Source organism: Panthera onca, chromosome A2 (genome assembly GCF_046562875.1).
Source record: "Panthera onca isolate mPanOnc1 chromosome A2, mPanOnc1 haplotype 2, whole genome shotgun sequence".
NCBI lineage: Eukaryota > Metazoa > Chordata > Mammalia > Carnivora > Felidae > Panthera > Panthera onca.
In genome coordinates, this window is record NC_138340.1 from 47,617,689 (window position 1) to 47,630,325 (window position 12,637).

Below are 12,637 nucleotides of genomic sequence, written 5' to 3' on the forward strand. Positions count from 1 at the left end.
CACTTTGACTTGTGTACTTTCAACTTTAGGATTATTGATGGCATACAGTTTAATTATACATATACATAAAACCCCACAAAACATTACTGTTATTTTTTTATAGTCAATTTTCATTCATGTCCACCTATATATTTTACTTTTTATCTGCTCTTTCATATTGCTTGGAAGTAATGTCTTATCTGAGATCATTTTATCTTCTGCTTCAGGAACTAATTTTAGTATGACTTTTAATGAAGGTGTGCAGTAAATTCTTTGTTTTGTTTGAAAATATTTTTTTCATTTTTGAAGTATATTTTATTAAGTATATAATTAAAGGCTGGAATTATCTTTCAGCACTTGAAATATGCCATTTATTATCTCCTTGACTCTACTGTTTATTTTAAGAAGTCACCTCTCACAGATACAGTTTATCTTTTGAAGGTAGACTGTCCTTCTTCCCTCTGGCTATTTTTAACAATTTCTCCTTGTTTTAGATTTTCAGCAGTTTTTAAATTTTTTAAAAATGTATTCATTTTTGAGAGAGAGAGAGAGCATAAGCAGGGGAGAGACAGAGAGAGGGAGATAGAGGATCTGAAGTGGTCTCTGAACTGACAGCAGTGAGCCTGATGAGGGGTTTGAACTCACAAACCATGAGATCCTAATCTGAACTGAAGTCATATGCTTAACCCACTGAGCCAGGTGCCCCGAAGACTAAAGGACACTGAAAGTAGTTTCAGGATTGCTGAGTACCAGATCACTATAAAAAGAAAACCCACTAATTGCAGGTTAATATTTGTAGTACTTTTCTTAAAATAAAATTTATATACTGTTAAATTTGCAAATATTTAGTGTCCAGTTTATTGAATTTTGACAAAAAAGAATTATTTTAACTCCCCAGGTGACCCTAATGTATAATCAGAGTTCACTTGCTCTGCACTATTCAGTGGTGCCTTCTTAAGTTTTACATTGAAATTCACACGGTGAGAGAGATTGTGGCAAGTTTTTAAAGGGAACAGATCTTAGTTTTTCCGGTTTCTGCTTTTCCAGATAAAGCTGCTCGTGAAGCAGGTTTAGACCATTGAATTTGTAGTAGTTCCCCCTAAGTATTTTCTTTTCCATTAATATGTGTTTCTTCTTCTTTAAAGAGGTATTGCAGAAGCTTTTGCTTTTCTTGGAATTCAATTTACCATTTACAGAATAACTTCTTTCACACTCGTGGCATGATAATTTCAGAAAGCTATTAGAGAAAGGGAAGAGAAGCTGAAATGTCCACTCTGTTTCACACATTGTTATCAGCAGCTTTTGAGCAACTCATCTTCTTCCCATGTTCCATATTCCCTTTGAAGGTTTTGAGACTTCCAGAAGTACCACTCTCAATAGACTAACTCATTTCAGCTCTGGAGACTTGAGTTAGTATCTCCTTTCTCCTTGAGGATGTGGAAAAATCACTTGAGGGGATTCTAACCAATTTATATTAAAGATTTCCAAGGTAGCAGTGCCAGCAGACACCTGTGCTCCTTATATTTGACTTGGTATCTCTTACTGGGAGAGTCAGTTGTGATCTAATTATAAAAAGAGACATCTAAGAGATCATCTGCTTTTGCAGGAACTTGCATAGTGGGAAAGTAGCTTAAGTTGCTTGGATAAAGGGACGGTGGTTTTGTTGTAGTGTCAACTCTGACACCCATCCTTGAATCTGGTCTTTGTCAAGCTACATGAAGAGCTCATAGTGATGACTGAACAGGTGCTATATACATTCTAATTTTAGCCAAGACTAGCTGCAATATTTATAAGGTTAGCCAGGACTGTTGCAGTATTGATAAATTCTTGATGGCCTTTAGAAGGTAAACTGTATCTTCTGCTATTTGTCAGAATAGTGTTGTTATAGACATTTTTGCCCTAAGATTGAATTACTTAAGGATGGGCTCATTTCAGGATCAGGACAGGTAATCAAGTAACATTGCTAGATTTTTTTGCATCTACCAATCTAGATTGTAGTGAGTATTGAAAATGTATAGATTATAGATGGTGTACTAGTTATAGTAGTTATTCAAATAAATATATGAAACTTGGCCATGTTTATGCTTTGTTCTTAATTATAGATAATTGTTTTCTTCCCAATTATGAATTTTTGAAAAGTATCAGGTTTTTTTTCTATTTGGTTGTTTTATTTTTTTAATAAAATTTATTTTTTATTTTAATTTTTTTAAAAAAATTAAGTATAGTTGATATAAAATGTTTCATTAGTGTCAGGTGTACAACATAGTGATTCAGCAATTCTATAAATTACTCAGTGCTTACCATGATAAGCATAGTTACTGTCACCACATAGTGTTATTATACTATGATTTTTTTTTTTTTTTTTTAATTTTTTTTCAACATTTTTTATTTTTTTTATTTTTGGGACAGAGAGAGACAGAGCATGAACGGGGGAGGGGCAGAGAGAGAGGGAGACACAGAATCGGAAACAGGCTCCAGGCTCCGAGCCATCAGCCCAGAGCCTGACGCGGGGCTCGAACTCACGGACCGCGAGATCGTGACCTGGCTGAAGTCGGACGCTTAACCGACTGCGCCACCCAGGCGCCCCTATTATACTATGATTGACTAAATGTTTAGACAGTTAAAGGCTTATAAGAAAATTGTGAAGATAGTACAGAATGTTTCCATGAATGCCACATTCAGCTTCTCCTCTTAAGACTTTAATTAGTAAAATATGTCTTTAATAATAAATGGACCAATATTGATCTATTATTATTAACTAAAATCCACATTATGTTCATATTTTTTATTGGAAAATATTATTAGAACTGAAGGTCCTGGTGCTAGGTGTGGTTCTTGCTACTGGGGAGTTGTTGCTTCTAGGTCTCCTCAGATGATAGTGCAAGGAAATATAAGGGTATATATTAACTAATGTAAACACACACCTGTATATGTACAGATCTATAAATACTTCTGCATAAAACCATATATATTTATATTAAGCTAAATATGATTCATACTGATGTCTCCAACTTGGATCCATTACCACATGGATCATTTTTGTCTTCTCCCTTATCATCATCCATGCATCCAATTAATTGTTCAATATCAATTTACATAGATAGAAGTATCAGAAGTGAAAACCCATACCTATGTGTGATATAACTGTATCACCTAGAGTAGGATGCTTTTGTAGCTTCTTTTGCATTTATTTTTTACCTAATTTACTCATTTCCAAAGTTGCTCAGGCCATCACCTTTTCCTCTACCTCCTTCACTGAAGTTATTTTATACTTGTGGAATACAATTTGTTTTGTCACATTCTACATTCGCTTTAGGATTCCCTCAGTCTACTAAATGGCTGCTAAAAACTTGCATACAATAAAGGTCAGTCTTTGTATTGTAAAGTTCTGTAGGTTTTGACTACTGTGTGATGTCATGCATGCACAGAGTATCAATTATATATCTTTACTGCCCTCAAAAATTCACTGTACTTTACCTATTGAGAAAATAAAAAGACGATAAGTTTTCCTGCTTTGAATCTTGTATAGGTAATAGGAATTATTGGACATGGAAGGCATCCAGGAGAATAACAGAGTCCAAATCTGTCCTTTGACAGATAAAAAAATGGAGGCATGATATAATTGTGTCTAATCTTACAGTTTTCCACACTCGTCACTGTGAGGGATGCCATCATTTGCATGTCTAAATTAGCTTCTGCTCCAAGTAAGTCTCAACGACTCTAGAATGGCACAAATGTGGCCATGGGAAGTCAACATTAATGCAATAATGATTTCTTGGCACTGTGTCAGAATGGTGGATGAAATATACTAAAAACCAGGCAGGCAGTGATGTCTCAATGATTAGCAATGGTAACTGTCAGGAAATAGACTGAAATATGGGTTCAGGAAAAGAAAAATGTGTATGTGTTACAAGGAGAGGGAAAGTGGAGCACACGGTGTATAGGCTGAAGTGAATGCATACTGATGTGAGTGACAGTAATGAGATTATATGTATTATAAGCACCAACAATTATACTCTCATTACTAAAATACACAGAGGGAATGAACACAATTATGTAGCAGACACTGCGGGACAATGAACTTATTATACCATTTGTACTTCAGTCTACAAGAGTTTACTGCTAGATTTTATGCTTTGTGAGAACAAAATTAAGTATTTCCCCCTTTATGTCCCTATAACATTGGGGGAAACTACTATCTGAAGAAATGAGACCAGAGTGGGCCTTCAGCAAACATCCACTTTTGGGGTTTTCTTTGCAATGTTAGGTGAGAGGTGAAGGGGAAGGTAAAGCATCTTCTAGACCCCTTCAGCCTTCTTCAACCAGAACAATGTTTCTTTTATCCCTTTTATAGGCTGACTGTTTCTGTTGTATTTTATATAACAACATGATTCCCCTGAAACCAACACAAGTTTGGAACTCAGAAGTCTTTTTCAATTGCTTACTTTGGGGCTAAAGAGTCTGAGCCTTTAAGAGATGAAGTGGCTTATCTATGGTCAAACTGAGCTTGGCCAAGAACCATGTCCCTGATTTCCCTCATTTGCTCCCATGGCATTCCACTGTTACTTGTTTTATTACAAAAGAGTTGTGGCCAGAGCACATGTTGTCCATGATGTCCCATACTTGGAAGGGCTTCACCCAACATGACGTACTTCTCCAGCATTGCAGAAGCTGGCAGTGCAGATTATTTCCAACACACTGCAGCAGCATTGATGATCTTTCAGAGATAATGCTTGGATAAGCTGGAAGGGCCATATGTGCCAGACTGTGCTAATTCATTTCGATTGAGATAATTGACTTCAAGTACAACGGCCCACAGTAAAACCTAGAAGTACAAAAATACTGATTAAGAATTTACTCTGTGCTAGTTACTGTATAAGCACTTTACGTATGGCATTTAAGATTAATGCATTGAGAACTAGAAAAATGGGTAATTCATTTGGAATGGTGACCACCAATCAGCAAAATATTTCCATTCAGTTCATGCAAGATATGGCTTAATGCACAGGAAAAATTAAAAAAAAAAAAAAACAGAATCATTAGGGACATTTACTCACTACAAACTGGACTGAGCAGGGGTTTTGGAAGCAACAGTATTAAGGATGGTAGAAAAGGTAACCCATCAACTCATTTCAATTCAGAAATGATGTACATACCAGTGATTTGCTGTTCCACTAAAATCTGTTCCACTGAAACCAGTATTTCTATTTTGATATGAGTATATATGGATGGGATCACCTGAGCTGGCTTCCAATAGGAGGCAGAAGACCAGAAGGCAAGAGGAGAGAGAGGTTAAGATATGCTGCTTTAGCAGTGCATCTTTGGCAGGAAGTAAGAACTTCTGAGACTATAATTTCTGCGATGGCAAACTCTCCATGGCGATATCTCCCACTAGACTTTAGAAGCAGTATTTCCTCCAGTGTCCAGGCACCCCATGACCACCCAGTTCAGCACCGGGAGCTTCTTTAGTCTCTGGGAACCTTATCATCTTTAACCCTGCCCTTACTTCTGTCCTTATAATCTCATTTGAACCATATGGGATGAATTCCTTTTCTGTTTGGACTGTGACATAGGCAACACAAAGACTTTAAAGTAATTAGAGTAGTTTTCTTGTGTGGTTCAATACTGGCTTTGATGGAGGTATCTAGAGTGAAACTCCCAAATGTGGTGAACTCCATCATCTCCACCAGCTTTCTAGATTGTCTGCTTAAAGAACAGACCTCACTGCATATCATATAAGATACATAAATTCTTGTGCATCTCTTAAAGCTTCCCCTTACCTTCCAATTCCAGCATAATTCTTCACATACAGCAAGTGAGCTTAGAGAACATCTAGAGTTTTTTTATGATTTTTGATTTAGAAAATTCCTTTCTGTGTCTGAGCACAGAATGGCTGCCACCTCTTATAATGGGAGTTGTATTAGACTAAGGACAGGGACCTGGGTCTCATTTCTTGCTGTCTGACTTCAGCACAGCCACATGGACTCTGTGATCCATTTTCTTCAATCAGTGTTAGGAGGCATGGGGCTGTCTCTTTCAGCCCTACAGTTTGTGTGATTTGCATTTGTCTCTAACATAAATGTTCCTGTTCACATGTTTGCATATTAGTGGCTTCACTTTGTATTCAAAGACTGATTTCTAGGTCCAGATAGCTAGCTTCTTCAGCAGGGAGAAAGGGCTGGCTGACCAACAAAGCATAGTGTAACACACTATGAATTCTCTTGGAAAGTAGTGGGAGGGAGCTCATGGCATTTAGGCACATTCCCGTATTTTGCAGTGTTTTGGGGCAGTGTTTAAATCACATAGCATTCAGCGCCTCTGGTAGCTGCAGATGAGATGCCAAAACAGGTTCCACTCGAAGCACATGGCTCATTTTCAATTGTGCTCAGCAATGAAGACAATCTGTTTCTCTTCCCTGCCCACCCCAGTCCCCCTCCGGGCTCTGGGCTGCTTCCCTCCCTCTGCAGTTATTTCCGAAGCACAACTAGAGGGAGCTGCAGACTAAATTGCTTTCTCCTCTTGCATCTTTGTACATGTCAGATGAGATCAGACTCAAACCAGGTTCTATTCTCTGCAGTGCTGATTCAAATAAAATCAAAATATCTGTTACGTGGGACATGATTAGAAGTATATTTACTTTGCTGCGTCCCCTAATGGTGCTGTCATCCAGTCCCTGAGGCAGGGATATAAGGGGAGCCGATGAATCACAACTTCTTTCAAGGCAGAATCTTTTCCGTTGGTTCTGTCTCTAGAAGGTCTCCATGAATGTCTCCACAGGGAACGCGGGACTCACCCAGAATTCTGCTTTCTCTACTCTTTTGCTTCCAAATTATATAAACTTGTAGAATTCCCTTATATTCTCCACTATTTTGCCACACAGTAAGGGAAAACGGTCCCTGAGGAATTTGTCTCAACACCAGATTTTTGTTCATCTGTGCTGGTCATTTGAACTTCCTCATTATTTGTCTTTGTTCTTTATTTTGCTACCAGATCCTTAAACAATAATCTTGTTTCCTTAGAAAATATTAAATTAAACTGGGCTCTCTCTCTAATCCACATGGTGTCTCTCTTTCTCTGGAAGAAAAAAAAAAACACAGTGAAAGGTTTACCTAAACATTGTTCTTTTCCCTTTATTTTTACACAAGCACTGTGTATTCTTTTTTTTTTTTAATATCTTTTTTAGATACAAAGGAAACTTCGTTGTGAAATCCTGTTGTGTAGTCAGTCTGAGACAGAGTTTTAACTTTCTTTCCTGGTCACACGAGATCACTTTCCAGAGGCATGTATAGACACAAGGTGACAGCACATGTTGGCAAATGTGTTTTGGGGCTCTCAGGATCTGTAGTTCAGGGACTGTGGAAGTCTTGTTGGCTGTGTTTGAGAACATTTGTCTCCTCTCTCATTCAGGGATGATTGCTCTTCCATGAATGAGGGTTAAGGTGTTTTTTGGCATTTTCCCTGCTCTCTAGTACAAACCAACTTGTTCTTGGAGAAAACAGTATCAAGGAACAGGAACAACTCTGCAGTCTCTGTGCTTTCTTTATGCATCAGGCAGGCTCATTCCTAACAGGACCAAATGTTAAGTAGTGTCCATCCTACCATCACTGGGAAGGAGATAAGGAAGAAAGGGAAAGAGAAGTCTGAGGGTTCTCAATAGCCCACTTGACAGCATCCAACAGGAGGATTGGACACATTTGTATCAACTGTTCATATGAACGTAATCTAAGCACACAAAGTGGGGACATAGCACATAAGGCACTTTCCTGTCACCAGTGCTGAGGACAATCCTTCCTGTCAGAATGTCTATCAAAATTGATCTTGAGGTTAGACAAGAGGAAACATGGACAGTACCCCTGGGCTTGGTTTCGGCCCTCCATAATTTTCTGTCCGGTTTAACAATCCCTGCTTTGCTGGTTCTCATCTGGGAGCCATTGTGTATGTCCACCCAGTATCCTTTTTAACTTAAAAAAAAGTATCCAATCTCCTTTATAAAGTTGAGGGGAAAACACTTCAAGTCTCGAAGAGACTGTTAAGTCAGGAGTCCCTTCCTCTCCTGACCAAGCCAACATGCAAGGCAAGTTCTTATGGGAGTTTCATTAATTGATTCTGATTCCTGTCACTGGCCTTGCTTTAGAGAGCATGCCCATGAATTCCCAGTTACCTGAATTTCCACAACTCCTTTGGATCAGGGCCTTTCTAAAGCTTGGTCCTTCAACTTTCTTTTGGATTCTATGACCTACCAAACATACTTCCAATAAGTTACCCCTTTTTTTCCTTAAAGTTGTCCCACATCAATTTTTGTTGCTTACTCTCCCTCTTCCAACCCTACTTGCTCTAATCTTTCCCTTTTTCCTATTTTTTAAAGCCCATGTTGCATATTGCTTTCAAACTATTCTCCCTACCCTACCACTTATCTATCCTTGCTAATATCCCCAGTGTTTCCAGTTCCTCACTGGTCTGTGTCTGAATCCCTCAGCCTTGCTTTAACACTCCATATATGCTCTCTGCACCTGCCTTCAAAGGAAGACATTTTCAAAGAGTCATATGATATGGGAAGTAATAAAAATAGGGATTAGAGAGATAACACAAGGGAATGAGTGATTGGTGTCTGTTTTTTTTTTCTAATAAAAACATGAATATAAAAATAAGATGGGAGCACATGAATGGCTCAGTCAGTTAAGCATCTGACTCTTGATGTCAGCTCACGTCATGATCTCATGGTTCATGAGTTTGAGCCCCATGTCGGGCTGTGAGCTGATAGCATGGAGTCTGCTTGGGATTTTTGTCTCTATCTCTCTCTGCCCCTTCCCTGCATGCATTCTCTGTCACTTTAAATAAATTAATAAATAAAAATAATAATGAGATGTAAGATCCTTTGCCTCTCATAACATTCAATGCTTTGAATCTTATCCCATCCTGATTTTTCTTATTGACATTGGTTTTTAAAAAAAAAATCAGAGTAAATTTGAAAATCTAGTTGTCTTTATTAAATGATTCATGAATTGGGCAGCCTTCCATCTAACAAGTAGAGGGAACTGGAAAATTTTTATAGGAAGGAGGGTGTGGCAAGAAAGTTATAAGTAAAAGAAAAGAAAGAACTGTTTCAGGCAAGATCACATTCCCTTAGGGATGCTATCATCTTCCTTTGGGGAATGGAGAGGATCCATGTGACAGATTACTTCACTGGTGCATATCAGAAAATTCCTGACGAGTTAAGACTTACATTTCTGGAGGAGGTGGAAACTGCATTTAGGTTAGTATTAAGCCCTTGGTTTGATGACATTTGGGGCCTGTTTTTTTTTTTTTATTTTATTTTATTTATTTATTTTGAGAGAAACAGAGCACAAGTAGGGGAAGAGCAATGAGAGAGGGGAAGAGAGAGAATCCCAAGCAAGCTCCACACTGCCAGTGCAGAGACCGATGCAGGGTTTGAACCCACAAACCATGAGATCATGACCTGAGCTGAAATCAAGAGGTGGACACTCAACCAACTGAGCCAACCAAGCTCCCCAGGGGCCTGTGTTTTCTTTTTAACAGCATGCCATGGGAATATTGCAACTTGGGCAGAAAAGATACATATACATACATACATATATGTATGTGTGTATGCGCGGGCATGCACATGCCAGTCATTATGCCTCCCCACAATAAAGATTTTTGTCTGCAAAAATCTGAGCAAGCACTCTGCACACTAGGTACATATGAAAAAGTACTTATAAAAATCACTGTGTAAGCAGAGGGAATACAGTCATATTATGTCACATATAAATGCCATTAATTCTGCCATTTGACAATTCTATAATGTCTTTAAGTATGCTGTCCCAGTCCTACTTTGGTAATTTCTCAGGGATTTTGCTTGAAAAAAATCCCTGCTCATTTATGCTCTCTCTCAAAATAAATAAACATTTAAACGTCATTTTTCATTAAGGAAGTAAAAATATATCAATTTCTGTTGAGCTGTTTTCATGAGAAAACTCAGTCACACTGATGGACAGGAAGTATACTTCTCCTAAATACGTTTCTGCTTTTCACCTTGTCCTTTCATTTCCTCTGATGACTGGCAGGAGCTTCAGTTTCTATAAAGGAATGGTTTTGTGTCGTTTGCAGTGATCCTCTTTGCAATTCTCCATTCCATCTAAAAACATCTAAATTTATTTTTTTTAAGTTGTCAAGTTGCATGGTTTTTTTTTAATGTTTATTTTTTGAGAGAAAGGGGGAGGAGGGGCAGACAGAGAGGGACACACAGAATCCCTGGCAGGCTACAGGCTCTGAGCTGTTAGCACACAGCCAGATATGGGGCTTGAACCCATGAACCATGAGATCATGACCTGAGCCGAAGTCAGATGCTTAACCAATTGAGCCACCCAGGTGCCCCGAGTTTCATGATCTTTTAACTAAAAATCTGAATACTCTTTTTTCCCCCTGGGGTGTTTGCAAGTGAAGTGTTGTTTACAATTGAGTTAACTCATCTTGCTGGCAAATGACCCATTCCATCCATTGCAGTGTAAGACATGTTAACTTTCTACTTCCTTTCTAGTACATGTGTAAGGTCATTGGGGTTCATTTATTCACTAAATATCTATTGAGTGTCTACTATATGTCAAATACTGTGATAGGCATTGGTTATAAGTGGTGAGCACAATAAGGAACAGTTTATGCCCCCTTTGAACTTGATAGGGAAATATTAATCATAGAATCATTCATTAGTTATCTATTCCTATGTAAAAATTATCTAACACCTAGCAGTTTAAAACAACAGACATGTATTATCTGGTTCAATTTCTAAGGGTCAGGAAACTGGAAGTGCAGGACACTTAGTTGGGTGGTTCTAGTTCAGAGTCTCTTATGAGGTTGTAGTCAAGCTGTTGGTTAGGGCTGTAGTCTCTGAAGATTTGATGAGGACTGGAATATTTATCTCCATGCTCACTCATGTGGCTATGAGCAAGAGGCTTAAGTTACCATGTGAGACTCTTCATAAGGCTGTTCATGATATGGTTTCCCTCAAAGGCAATAATGAGAGAGAGAGAGAGAGAGAGAGAGAGAGAGAGAGAGAGAGAGAGGGACAGAGAGAAAGAATAGCTAAGACAAAAGTGAAAATCTTTTAAAACCAAATCTCAGAAGACACTTCTACCACATTTGTCATACAAATCAATCCTGGAATAATCCGAGAGGAGTCTACACAAGGAAACCACTCCAAGGAAGCAGGGACTACAGGAATTAGTGGGTTCCATCTTGAAAGCTGGCTACCAGAAATCATATAAATAAAAAAAATCTTAAGATGTAATGCATGCTATAAAGGAGAACTTTCCTCCCTCCCTCCCTCCCTCCCTTATTTTCTTTCTTAAATCATGAGGAGAATAAGAGGATTTGACCCATCAGATCAGGAAGGTTTCTTCCCTAAAATGTAAGGAATCAGATTAAATTTGAAGAGTTGAGTAGATGTTACTTACTAGAACATAATAGGGCTGTGTAATACAAACAGAAAACCTAGGTTTTGCCAGAGTACTGGGAAGAGAAGAAGCATAGTGCTTTTATGGGAGTGAGAGAAGGCCAAAGTGCAAGGAATGGAGAGTAGAAAGTGGAGCAAGCAGTACCTGATGAGGCTGGAGAGATAGTGCCATGCTATGCAAGGCACTTGGGCCGTGTTATCAATGTAGTCTTCATTCTAGTTACTTTAGTGGAATGGGCTTAAATAGAGGAGTCACCTAGTGAGACTGATTACTTTTTGGTCATGGTAAAGGATATATAACAAAAGTTTCACTTTAACCATAAATTCAGTGGCATTAATTATATTCCCAACATTATGCAACATTACCACTTTCTATTTCCAATTTTTTTTATCACCACGAACAGAAACTCTCTACCTGTTAAGCAATAGCTCCCCATTTCCCATTCCTCCCAGCCCTGTAACCTCTAATCTATTTTCTATTGTGAATTTGCCTATTTTAGACTTTTTATGTAAGAAGTGTATAGTATTTGTGCTTTGGTTTCTTATTTCACTTACATAGTATGGTCAGTGTTCATACATACTGTAGAATGTATCAGAATTCCATCCTTTTATATGGCTGAATATTCCATCTTATAGACCACATTTTGTTTATCCATTTTTATGTTACTGGACACTTGGGTTGTTTCCACCTATTAGCTATTGTAAGTAATGCTGCAGTGAACTTTGATGTACAAGTACCTGTTTGAGTCCCTGCTTTCAATTCTTTAGAATATATATCTAGGAGTGGAATTGTTGGATCACATGGCAGTTCTATGGTGATTCTTTTGCTGGTTTCTACAGCAACAAGACTGGTTGTCCTTTGGAAAGTTTACTCTGGCTGCAGAATGGAGACCCTATCAAAGCAGTTAATAGTAGTTGCCAGTAGATTCATGGAAGGATCAGATGGTTTTGTTGAGCTGGAATTGACCTTCTTGAATTTGGGATATGTATCAAGAAGACTTAAATGGTGTATAACCAAGAACCATGTATCATGGTCAAAAGATCACTGAATATGGAATCTATAGTTATGCATTTGGATCTAGATTGACTCACTCAGTAACTGGGGACTGTCTGTCAGTGAAATCTAATGGTCTAGGCCCTGGCCTAACTCTAAGCAAGACTAATGGATTTTATTAATCCAACTTAGTCATTAGGAGCCTGTGATTGCAA

General features: G+C 38.2%; 1 long non-coding RNA gene across 2 annotated transcripts; it reads right to left on the reverse strand.

The window, feature by feature from the left end:
• Nucleotides 1-2,800: 2,800 nt before the first annotated feature.
• LOC132678795 (uncharacterized) lies at nt 2,801-12,228 on the reverse strand. Of its 2 annotated transcripts, none has more exons than XR_009609823.3 (3): nt 11,984-12,228; nt 5,760-7,053; nt 2,801-4,804 (listed from the first exon to the last, which is right to left on the reverse strand). It is a non-coding gene; the product is annotated as an uncharacterized LOC132678795 (long non-coding RNA). The 2 variants fall into 2 exon arrangements; XR_009609824.3 differs by lacking the exon at nt 11,984-12,228 and adding an exon at nt 10,012-10,101.
• Nucleotides 12,229-12,637: the final 409 nt, after the last annotated feature.